This window comes from Coffea arabica, chromosome 6c (genome assembly GCF_036785885.1).
Source record: "Coffea arabica cultivar ET-39 chromosome 6c, Coffea Arabica ET-39 HiFi, whole genome shotgun sequence".
Taxonomy (NCBI): Eukaryota; Viridiplantae; Streptophyta; class Magnoliopsida; order Gentianales; family Rubiaceae; genus Coffea; species Coffea arabica.
In genome coordinates this window covers 58,018,636-58,032,132 of record NC_092320.1, presented here as the reverse complement: position 1 = coordinate 58,032,132, position 13,497 = coordinate 58,018,636, and the positions used below count along the sequence as shown (strand labels likewise).

The following is a 13,497-nucleotide window of genomic DNA, read 5'->3' as shown; positions in this document are numbered from 1 at the left end:
TATTTATTGAATAATGTTTCTTAATCACAGAATTACTAATATAAGACTTTTCATTTTAGAATTAAACAAATAGTTGTTTTTCTATAGTAAATAAAAAATAGTTTGGCTAATGGGTACCATTGGCAATCGATAAGAGGGGTTCAGGCATTAATTTTTTTGAAAAAGTATAGTTAATTTGAGAAAGTATCACCATTCTTTTTTTTCTTTTTTTATAAGCAAAATTATTTAACTTACTTCTACTCCTACTCTATTCGGAAGAGCCTAAAGAAATTTATGGGGGGTTTGGGAGGGTGAAACATTAGACCAAACAAGTGCACTATTGCACTCTTTGAATTTTTTAAGAACAAGAATTGATAAGTGCATATTTTTGAGTATTTTAAGTGTGTTTATTATTTAGTTTTAGTCTGTTTTAGTCATGTTTATAGCTATTGAACTAGGTTTCTAGTGAAAATATGTATTTTGTGTTTAAAGTAGTAAAAGTTGCATTTCTATGAATTTTAATGGTGAAAATTTCATGTTTTTATAGGTTGAATGATTTAATCATCAATTGGAGTGAATTGAGAAGATAATTAGATGATTATTGATGACTTCCAGTGATTTAAAGAAGACATGAAGTGTAAAATATTCAAAAGAAGAAATGCATGTGAAGATAACTTTGACACCTTTTCGTATTTTGGCTGTATCTTGAGCTAAAAGCATCGGATTGAGATGATTATTGAAACATTTTGAAGTAAGAGATAGATTTACATTTGTTATGAAGACATCGAAGTCCAATTCAGTCATTTTCATTGTAAAAAAGTTGAAATACAGAAGTGCAATTCTATTGTCGAAAGCTGAAATAGAGTTTTGACCAGGTGAGGGTTTTTTTTATCATTTCTCAGTCTGCAGAGTTTCAAATTGGATGATTCTTGATGCATTGGAAAGCTAACTCAAAAAGCTACAATTATCATGTTTTGCACAAGAATTAGTTCAACCTCTATCATCAAGAAAAGATCAGTGGAAATTGGGAAAAATAGAGCAAGTAAATCTGAGTTCGGATCTGTACTAAACCTGACCTCGGATAAACTTCTGTAATCATAGGCTACATCCGAGAGGAGGATCCGAGCTCAGATCCCCATGTTACAAGCCTTGGATCCTAGTGTGCAGTGAAGATAAAATTGAAGAAAAATGAGAACCGAGGGGTATTTTGTGCTTTGTTTACGCAAGCTTTTTGACTAATTTATCTGCAAGAAATCCGGCTGGAACAGAGCAAGCGAGTATAGAGAATTCAAGAAGCATCTTTTAGTGATTCCAGGGAGCAATTTACATAAACTTTAACAACTCACCTTGAGCTGGAATTCCTCTAGCTGCAATGCAAGTTTAAATCCGATTTTTATACCCGTTAGCTGCAAGTATACAGATCGAAACTGTAATGTAGGGTATGTATCGGGTTGATCCCACGAGGAGCAATTTAAACAAGTACTAGACCCTTATTTCTCTCTATTATTTAGACTTACAATAAATCTGAGCAAGAAAATTATAATGCTATTGTCTACAAATCTGGTTTAATCAATGTTAAAAACAAATGGAGAAATTTCACTAAAGATTGAATCTAGGGATGTAGATTCCACTTATGGCATAAATAACACAAATAAATAGATTTACCTCTTGTTATTATTCTTGTTTAACCAGAGATTCATTTCCAAATTTACCAAGTCTCATTCTCATGATGAAATGGCCGAGACTAGTTCAGTTTTCCCTATTTTCATGGTGAAATACTACTACTACTCTGTTTTCTTTCATGAAATGTTAAGTAATCCACTTAAGTGTATCTCTATTTTCATGAACATACAACTTAAGCTCTACTCATGTGTTTCCATTGTTACTACCAATTCTCATTGAATAATAACAACTATAAACATGCTATTGGTGATCAATCAATAACAAGTAATCACAGCTACACAAGTAGACAAGTTAATGCAAGATATAACAAGTGTAAATCACATTCAATTAGTATTATTTAGCCATAAGTTTCAACTACTCTCTAGATTAAGGAGTTTAGCTACTTATGAATTATTTAACAATCAAAATCACAAGTTTATTAATTCAAAACATCATGAAGTACAAGTACAAGAAAGATAAAAGAAAACTTAGCCAATTGATGGTGAAACTCTCAAATTCTGCTATGTTCTTGTACAAGATGATTACAAGTGAAAACTCCAAATGTTTCTTCAAGAACCCCTATCTAGAGAGAAAGTTGTTACAAGAAGGAAAACTAGCTACATATCCTCTTTGCTTCTTCCTTGTGTTTCTGCATAAAAAGTGGTAGAAAGTCTACTCCTCTCACTTCATAATTTCCTCCACTCAGATTTTGTAAAAAGAAGTCAAAGATATAATATTTCCTTTTGTCTACAACTCATTTGGTCTTCTCTTTTGTTGCAGAAGCATGTGCCACCGATTTTTGTCTCTCAAAATAGCTGGAAAAGTTGTGAAAAAGGTAAAGAAAAACGGCTGTGCCACTTGCTGAAGAGAGAGACAGATCCGAACCTCAGATTCAAGGGTAAAAATGGATCCGAGCTCGGATCTTTGTGATCCGAGGCCTTTCTCTTATGGATCCGAGTTCAGATCGTTTGTACTCGGATACACTGCTCCAGAAATACAGACGAGGGCTCGAATCACTCCTTTACTCACACGGATCTGAGCTCGGATCCGTGCTGGTGTTTTTCCAGTTTTTCACTTCTTCTTCTTTCTCTTCATTTTTTTTTTGCTCCTAATTTCTTGTGTACTTTATCCTCTAGACAATTCTTACACTTCTTTCAGCTTGTGCATGAATTTCATACATCGATATCCTTCATTATTTCACAAAATTAACGCATTAATCCACTCTTTTATCAAGCTTTGAACACTTAAACAATATTTAAGCAATTATCACCAGAAGAGTTCAAATATGGCTTTAATCTTCTCAAAACATACCAAAAGTTCATGCCAAACTTGTACAAAATATACGTTAAATATTCTCTTATCAAATTCCCCCACACTTGAATCATTGCTTGTCCTCAAGCAATTGCACACATAGCTACCACAATGATCCAAGAGATAAAACAATATATATACTTTTGTCAAATTTAATTCCTCAACACCTAGAAACCAATTATTGTGCCATTTCTCAAATTATATTAAATACTCATAATATTCAATTAAATAAAAATAATTATGCCTTAATTTCAACAAATTTAACTCAATCTCTCATTTTATCCTAATTCCATAAATAAATAAGTCATATAGTCATTTCTATGGCCTTCCTCATCCATAACCATCAAAATTTTCATAACTAAGAGGGATTTATTCATACTTCATTTTACTTAAATAGTAGAAATGTCTTTTTACGCGAAAATCGACACGTTTAGATGAAGATTCCCGATTATTCAACATTTCACTTATTCAAATTGCTAAGCATACTCTTAATTCTAATACATTTTTATGCAAATGTCGATATTTGTAAATGCCAACCCCCGGTTACTCAGTATGTGAATCATTGGAGTAGAATTTTTTTTTTTAACAATTAATCTTCTTTTCCCTCTAAGCATAATCAAAGGAAGAATCTGGCCTTGTCTTGACTATATCAATCACTTACTTATAAAATTAAGTAAAAATGAAAAATATCATTAAACATGCAAAATTCTAAACATAATTTTCCTTACTTAACTAAATATACTTTCTAAAATATAAAAATCCTAATTGCATAATGACTAATATGAAAATTACAAAGTTTAAACTGAACACAATAAAAGAAAAATAAAGCAATCAATGAAAATGAATATCTTCATGGTTGCTCGGAACGAGGGTCTACTGCCTCCTCAGTTCCTTGAGGACCCTGTGATGTACCAATATGCCCCTCCTCCTGTTGACGCGTCGGAGTAGGTGACCGGCGGATATGGAAATGATTCTCGATCGCACGAAGACAGCGATCATATCTGTCGAGTCGCTCCGTCATCATCCGCTCGGTCTGGTCAATGCGCTCGACAACTCATGTCTCCATACAACAAATGGCATTGAGGAGCTCTTGCCACTTGGATAGCGGCGGAGGTGGTGGTCGTGGAATGGGAGGGGGAAGAGTCTGCTGTGCCTCCGTATCTTGAGCTTCCGCTTGTGGTTCAGTGTGAGGCGGAGGCTGAACAGAAGTCGAAGCCTCTCTAGTGTCTCGAACCAGAGCAGCTCCAAAATCAGTAGGGATACCCAAGAATTTGAGTATCGAGACACTGACCTCCTCGGTTGACCTAGTGACAATGGCCCGCTCGGTTCCAAGAGGAATCTTGAGCTTCTCAAAAAGAAGGGAGAGCAGTCGAGGAAATCAGAAACAGGTCTCGCCGGCCCTCATACAAGCTGTGGTCTGCATATAGCTGATGATGATGCTGGGTAGAGGAATACCGATCAACTGCGCACCCACCCCTTGCATCATCTTATCCAAGAAATAGAGGTCACTATTGCGGAGCTCCCATTTTCCACTCCTTTTGGGTATCACATTGAAGGCGAAGAGATAGAATATCAAGTGGTATCTAGGCTCGAAGGAGTCGGCATATACGGTGAGCTTCTTTGAACTTCCTCACTGATGGTATTGACCCTTTAAGCGTGCTACTGCTTCTTCCACCTGCCAAGGGTCACGTGCCTTGAACTCCTTGGTCAATTTGACATCAACTCCATCGTCCTTGAGTTTGGCAAATTTGGCTATTGTATCCCGATTGAGAGCCACTTTCTTGCCTCGAACCCACGAGACGATAAGGTTGCCACTGTGACTCTGTTTGTTTTCTAAATTGGCGTAGAACTCCTGGACCAGATTGGGGTAGTAATGCTTTGGCAAATTAAGGATAGTTTCCCATCCAAGTCGTTGAATGCCGTGGAGACCTTGTAGTGGTCATCTACCTCCGATGCCAAATGTTTTTCAATAATGATTTCTTTGTCCAAACCGGCCTCGTACCACTGTTGATTCTCGAGCGAGGTGAAACGAGTGGTATCGTAGTCAGGAAGTGGCTCGTCACGGCTAGTGGATGCTGTCTTATGCTGTGAGCGTGGAGGCGACTCAAGTGAAAGGGATTCCTCCACTGGTGACTCCTCAGGTGAGGGAGTGCGTTTCTCGTTTGAAGAGGGGAAAGGAGTGCGAATAATAGCCCTTCTTGTGCGAACCATGGTGTCTATATCAAGAACAAGATCAATGCACATTAAAAGCAATCTAAGTTCCTTGAAAATACATTTCAAAAATTGTTGGAAAGTAATTTGAAAAAAATTTCGGCAGAGTTTCCCCTTGTAAAAGGACGAAACTCCCTGCCAACAATCAACAAATTGAAGCAAATACTCTGCTTAACACATTCTCAAATCCACTTTTAACATTGAGAAGATATATTTTAAATAATGAAATTAACTCTCACATGATAAATCCAAATGTGTGAGATTTAAAACCAATTACAAGCATAGAATATTATCTCAAAGTAAAATGGACTATCAAAGACAATGTGCTATTAAGTTAAGCCTTAATCATCATTTGAACACAACATCTCCTCATGCATTACGAAAAACATCCTCAATTCAAACAATTCTCAGCTTTTGTCTATTTCCCTCAAAGCAATGCATAACAATCCACTATATTTACTACAATTTATCATCACTCTGCATAAAATGAACTTCATTTCAAACAATCAAATGCCACATGTACAAAGAAACAGGAAATTGCAAACAAAAGTAGAATGCGCTTTCATGAGAAAAATTATACAAAATTTATCATCATATTAACAAATTTCTCAATTCTAAGCAAACAAACATTTCTAATGACATATACTAGCACAATGTAGCAAAATTATAGCATTAAAATCCAACATATATGCATTTCCCAAATTTATCGAAAAATACAAAAATTGAAGAATTGAGAAATGTAAAATTTCAAAAAAAGTTGAAAATAGTTACCTCGAATGTGTAGAGTGATGATGGAAGGTGATAATGATGCAAAAATGGAAGAGAAACAAGCCCAAATTCAACCTCAAATTTGGAAAAAAATAGGTGCGGCCCGAAATTGTTTTGACGATCAAAATCCTCAAAATTGATGTTTTTGATTCGAAATTGTTGAGGGTTAATACTCACAAGAGGTTAGGGAAGGTTTTTATTGTGAAAAATTGGAAGTTTTATGGATGAAATGGAAGATTGGAGGAAGGGATTAGGGTTTAGGTGAGAAGAGGGAAAAGGAAATCTGGAAAATGAGGAACCGAGCCCTCGGTTTCATACATATCGCGAACCAATCCGAGCTTGGATCGGTTCTGGAAGTCCTCGAATCCGACAAGGCTTGGATCTATCTCACCAGAAACACAGACGATCCCTCGGATCCATCTGGGTTGAGATGGATTCGAGCTCGTATCTTATGGATCCGTGGTCAGATCCTTCTGGTTTGAAATGGATCCGAGCTCGGATCTGTCTTTCTCTGCACTAATTGCAGAATCTGCAATTTTTCCAAACTTTTTCTCCCTTTTCCAGCCAATTGCAAAACACACTTTGGACAAACTTTTTATCAATTCCAACCTCCCATGCACATGTAATATACCATAAACACAATATCCAATCTTTCAAAATACATCAAACACATCTATATTGCAAATCGAGGGGTGAGGTTCTTTGATCATTTTTGCATTTTTACACCAAAATGGCACTTTTGGGCATTAAATGCACATCAAATGAGTCCATGAGCATTTATAACCATGTTATCGCCAAAACTCACTTGAATATACTAAAAATGGAACATTATATGTATGCTTGGGGATTCTAAACACTTAAAGCACAATTTGATAAGAAAACCTCCCTTTTTACACTTGTTCTTCAATTGTACCTCCAAAATGATGATGAAACTCCGGTACCTCTTACAAACAAGTGAAATACATCTAATTAGTCAATTAAATCACACCAAAATATAAGAAATACATAAAAACACACAAATACAATATTATTATTGGGTTGCTTCCCAACAAGCGCTTTTGTTTATAATCGTTGGCTCGACTCTCCTACAGCTCTTTTAACTCTCCATTGTGTTTCCTAAGGAGTAAATTACTCCTTTAGGAACCTTTTCTCCGGTCAAATAGGGTTTCAATCTTTGACCATTTACTTTGAATGGGGAACAATTTTCTCCTTTTATTTCCACTGCTCCATAAGGAAACATGCTAACCACTTCAAATGGTCCGAACCATCGAGACTTAAGCTTCCAGGAAATAATTTAAGTCTTGAGTTAAACAATAACACCTTTTGCCCCTCTTCAAAATGCTTAGGAAGAATCTGTTTGCCATGCCAAAATTTCACTTTTTTTTTGTAAATCTTGGCATTCTCATACGAGGTCAACCTCGATTCCTCCAACTCACTTAGCTCGAGCATTTTCTTTTCACCTGCAGATTTAAAATCAAAATTAATAGCTTTAATGGCCCAATAGGCTTTATGTTCAATCTCTACAGGTAAGTGACAAGCTTTTCCATAGACTAAACGATACGGCGACATCCCTAAAAGAGTCTTAAATGCCGTTTAGTAAGCCCATAGTGTATCATCTAGTTTTGTAGCCCAATCCTTGCGTGATTTATTCACAGTTTTCTCCAAAATGAGTTTTATCTCACGATTAGCTAGCTTCGCTTGTCCGTTGGCTTGAGGATGGTACGGGAGTGATGTCTTATGCCTACAGCCATATTTAAACAATAAGGAATCCAATTGTTTGTTACAAAAATGTTTCCCTTCATCACTTACTATGGCCTTTGGTATACCAAACCTGCAAAAAATATTCTTTTTAAGGAACCGGATTACAACCTTAGAGTCATTAGTAGGTGAAACAATTGCTTCTACCCATTTAGAAACATAATCCACTGCTACTAAGATGTACTTATTATTAAAAGAACTTCGAAATAGTCCCATAAAATCTATACCCCATATATCAAATAACTCAACTTTTAAGAAGGTAGTTAGGGGCATCTCATTCTTGCGAGATATACTTCCAGTTCTTTGGCATGCATCACAACTTTTAACATATTGCCGAAGATCTCGGTACATATATAGTTGGCCAATAAAACCCTGATTGCCATACCTTTGCCACAGTCTTTGAAGTGCTAAAATGACTACCTGTTTCAAGGTTATGACAATGATATAAAATATTATGTACCTCATTCTCGGGAATACATCTACATACCATACCATCGGCACAATGTTTATATAGCAATGGTTCCTCCCAAAAGTAACTTTTGACATCATGTAAGAATTTCTTCTTTTGATGGTAATTAAATCCTCTCGGAATCTCTCCACTTACCAAATAATTAGCAATATCTCCATACCATGGAGAATTGATAATTGTTAGGACAAACTCATCCGAAAAATTCTCTTGAATAGGAACTTGATCCTTGACTGGAATATATTCTAAGCGTGATAGATGATCCGCTTCTAGATTCTCCGTTCCCTTTTTATCTTTTATCTCCACATCAAATTGCTGCAATAAAAGAATCCACCGAATTAGTCTAGGTTTTGCATCTTTCTTATGTAACAAATATTTAAGAGCCACATGGTCCGTATATATAATAACTTTAGATCCTACTAAATAAGATCTAAATTTATCCAAAGCAAATATCACTGCCAATAGCTCTTTTTCTGTCGTTGCATAATTGAGTTGTGCCTCATTTAGCAACTTGCTAGCATAGTAAATGACGTGCAATCGTCCTTCTTTCTTTTGTCCCAAAACTGCTCCCACCGCATAATCACTTGCATCACACATCAATTCAAATGGTAGTGACCAATCGGGCGAAGTTATGATTGGGATCGAAATCAATTCCTTCTTCAACCTTTCAAATGCAACCAAACAATTGTCATCAAATTGAAAAGGGGTATCTTTACATAATAAATCACATAATGGCATTACTATTTTAGAAAAATCTTTAATAAAACGCCTATAAAAGCCAGCATGTCTTAAAAAACTCCTTATCCCCTTGACATTGCTTGGGGATGGCAATTTTTCGATAACTTCTATTTTGGCTTTATCCACCTCAATTCCCATGGAGGACATCTTGTGTCCTAAGACAATTCCTTCTTTTACCATAAAATGGCATTTCTCCCAATTCAGTACAAGATTTGTTTCCTCGCATCTCTGCAAACTCAATTCCAAATTATGAAGACAATGGTCAAAATATGAACCATATACAGAAAAATCATGCATAAATATCTCCATAATTTTCTCAATATAATCTGAAAATATAGCCATTATGCAATGTTGAAAAGTCGCAGGTGCATTGCATAAACCAAATGGCATCATTCTAAAGGCAAAAGTGCCATAAGAACATGTAAATGTGGTCTTCTCTTGATCCTCTGGAGCTATAACTATTTGATTATATCCTAAAAAATCATCAAGAAAACAGTAAAATTCATATCCGGCTATTCGCTCCAATAATTGATCAAGAAATGGTAGGGGAAAATGATATTTTCTTGTTACCGTATTTAACTTACAATAATCAATACACACTCTCCAACCAACCACAAGTCTAGATGGAATCAATTCACCATTTTTACCCACGATTGTAGTTATTCCACCTTTCTTTGGTACCACATGAATTGGACTAATTCAAACACTATCGGAGATAGGAAAGACTATATCTGCATCAAGCCACTTAAGAATTTCATTTCTTACCACCTCTTTTATGTTTGGATTGAGTCTTCTTTGTGTTTCCACCACTGGTTTGCAATTGTCCTCCAATAAAATACGATGCATGCATATAGAAGGACTTATACCTTTAATGTCTGCAATTGTTCATCCCATTGCCTTCTTATGCTTCCTTAGAACTCTTAGCAACTTTGTACACTGCTCATCATCAAGGTCAGCACTAACAATTACAGGTAAAGTACTATTTTCTCCAAGAAATTCATACCTTAGATGAGTTGGAAGTGGTTTGAGCTCTAGTTTTGGAGGTTCAATTTCTGAAGGTGGTGAGAGCCCCTTTTCTTGGCCAAGACTTTCATACAAATTACCCCTTTTATAAGGTACTTGAAAATTCAAATACTTGGCCAATTCTTCAATCTCTCCCCAATCACCTTCTTGTTTACCTAAACTCATTAAACAATATTCAAGAGGATCAAAGTCAAAATTGACTTGGCTCATTTCTTGAGTTAGTTTATCAATTGTGCCAATAGAATATACATGATCTGTAAAAGAAGGGTATTTTTCCATTTCATGCAAATTAAACTCTACATCTTCTTCACCTGCTTGAAACTTCAGTTTGCCATTTTTAACATCAATAATAGTACCTGCAGTAGCTAAAAATGGTCTACCAAGAATAATTGGCATAGATACATCTTCTTCCATATCTAACACCACAAAATCCACTGGAATGATAAATTTTTGAACTTTTATTAATACATTCTCCAACACTCCCAATGGATATCTAATAGACCTGTCCACTAGTTGCAAAGTAATATTAGTGCGTTTAAGCTCATTCAAACCCAATTGTCTTGCCACTGTTAGAGGAATCAATGATACACTAGCACCAAGATCACACAATGCTTTAGAAAAATCAATGTTACCTATGGTACAAGGTATAGAGAAATTTCCTGGATCCTTCAATTTCGGTGGTAACTTATTTTGTATAATTGCACTACACTTCTCCGTTAATGATATTGTTTCGCAGTCTTCCAACTTCTTTTTTCTGGTCATGATTTCCTTGAGAAACTTTGCATAAGATGGAATCTGCAAAATAGCATCGGCAAAAAGAATGTTAATGTGCAATTATTTGAAAAGTTTAATAAAATTTTCAAAATCTCTATCAAACTTATTCTGCTTTAATCTTTGTGGAAATGGAACCGCAGGAGGTATTGGAATGGTAGCGGAAGATGATGGTTGATTTTCTCTTGGTTTCTCCCGGCTATTTTCTTCCACTATCGCCTCTTGGTTCCTCTGCTTTTCTTCTTATTTTTCATTCTCATCATTCTCAACTTCCACCACTGGAGGATCTTCTAATTACTTACCACTACGAAGAGTAATTGCTTTGACATGCTCCTTAGGATTTACCTCCGTTTTGCTAGGTAATTCTCTTTGATTTCGATTATTCAAAGAACTAGCAATTTAACCAATTTGGACCTCTACATTCTTGTACATTGTAGTGAATTGGTCCAATCTTCCTTCTACTCGCTCAAATCTGTTCGAAGTAACTTTTGCAAGTTTTTCCACTGCCAACTCCCAACCAGGTTTAGTTTCAGCTTGTTGTTGCTTTGATTGAAATCCCGGTGGATTGGCTGGCCTTGGTTGATTTCCTTGGTCCTTCCATCCAAAGTTTGGATCATTTCTCCACCCCGGATTGTAAGTATTTGAGTAGGAGTTATTTTGAGCATTATGATTGTAATTATTGACGAATTGTACCTGCTCAGAATCAACACACTCATTAGTATCATATTCACCTCCACATATAGAACAACACGCTACATGTGCATTAAATGAACTTGGACCAACTCCACCTTATCTATTTAACAATTTCATCACATTATTCATTTAAGCACTCAGCATATTGAGAGTGTCCATTTCTATCATACCTGCGTACCTCTCTCATTGGTCCATTGGTAGTTATTTGCTGCCATTTCTTCTATCAAATTCTGAGCTTCTTTGGGTGATTTACCCATTAAAGCTCCACCTGCAGTTGCATCGATCATAGTTTTAGGAGAAAAAACTAAACCATTATAGAAGGTTTGTATGATTAACCACTCCGGCAGTCCATGATGTGGACATTTCCGAAGCAAATCTCTAAACCTTTCCCATGCCTCATATAATGATTCACCTTCCAATTGGCTAAAACTAGTGATATCCATTCTTAGTTTAGCTGTCTTACCTGGTGGAAAATACTTATTCAAGAATGTTCTTGATAAATCATCACATCCGGTGAAAGTATTAGGAGCATGAGAGTGTAGCCAAAGTTTGGTCTTATCTCTCAATGAAAATGAGAACAATCTTAGCCTTATAGCATCATCAGTAACTCCATTCATTTTAATTGCATCACAAATTTCCAAAAATGTAGCTAAGTGTGAATTAGGATCTTTTACTGCATTACCTCCAAATTGAGATTGTTGAACCATTTGGATAAGTGATGGTTTAATCTCAAAATTATTAGCATTTACCGAAGGCCTTGCTATGCTCGTTTGAGATCCTTGTATTTCCGGTAGAGCAAATCGTAGAACTCACCTATTTGTTTCATTTGCTGCCATTTCTTCTTCAAATGGAAGCTCTATTAAGATTTCCTCTATTGGTTGCCAAATCTCTTGTTCCTCTTGCTGTGGTGTACTTCTTTTTTGTCTATGTAGTGTCCTCTCAATTTCTGGATCGAAAAGTGCAACTTCTCGAGACACCCGGTGCATACACTACAAATAGAAATAAGAGATATTATGCAACTTTAATTGTCAAAATTTGATTACAATGTAGGATTAAATATAATCAGCTCAACTAATAAAAATAAAGCTGTCTAAATTAATAAAGATTATTAGGCTCTAATATTGCTGTTCCTCGGCAACGACGCTAAAAACTTGACGGAATTTTTATATCAATGCAAATTTAAAATCCGATTTTTATGCCCGTTAGCTGAAAGTATATAGATCGAAACTGTAATATAGTGTATGTATCGGGTCGATCCCACGAGGAGTAATTTAAACAAGTACTAGACCCTTATTTCTCTTTATTATTTAGACTTACAATAAATCTGAGTAGGAAAATTATAATGCTATTGTCTACAAATCTGGTTTAATCAATGTTAAAAACAAATGGAGAAATTTCACTAAAGATTGAATCTAGGGATGTAGATTCTTCTTATGGCATAAACAACACAGATGAATGGATTTACCTCTTGTTATTATTCTTGTTTAACCAGAGATTCATTTCCAAATTTACCAAGTCTCATTCTCATGATGAAATGGCCTAGAGTAGTTCAGTTTTCCCTATTTTCATGGTGAAACACTACTACTACTCTATTTTCTTTCATGAAATGCTAAGTAATCCACTTAAGTGTATCTCTATTTTCATGAACATACAATTTAAGCTCTACTCATGTGTTTCCATTGTTACTACCAATTCTCATTGAATAATAACAACTATAAACATGCTATTGGTGATCAATCAATAACAAGTAATCACAGCTATACAAGTAGACAAGTTAATACAATATATAACAAGTGTAAATCATATTCAATCAGTATTATTTAGTCATAAGTTTCATCTACTCCCTAGATTAAGGAGTTTAGCTACTCATGAATGATTTAACAATCAAATTCACAAGTTTATTAATGCAAAACATCCTGAAGTACAAGTACAAGAAAGATAAAAGAAAGCTTAGCTAATTGATGGTGAAGCCCTCAAATTATGCTATGTTCTTGTACAAGATGATTACAAGTGAAAACTCCAAATGCTTCTTCAAGAACCTCTAGCTAGAGAGAAAGTTGTTACAAGAAGGAAAACTAGGTACGTATCCTCTTTGCTTCTTCCTTGTGTCTTTGCAT

General features: G+C 35.5%; 1 non-coding gene across 1 annotated transcript; it reads left to right on the top strand.

Annotated features, from left to right (window-relative positions):
* Nucleotides 1-11,725: 11,725 nt before the first annotated feature.
* On the top strand, nt 11,726-11,832 carry LOC113702563 (small nucleolar RNA R71). Its single transcript, XR_003451201.1, has one exon. It is a non-coding gene; the product is annotated as a small nucleolar RNA R71 (small nucleolar RNA).
* The last annotated feature ends 1,665 nt before the right edge of the window (nt 11,833-13,497 follow it).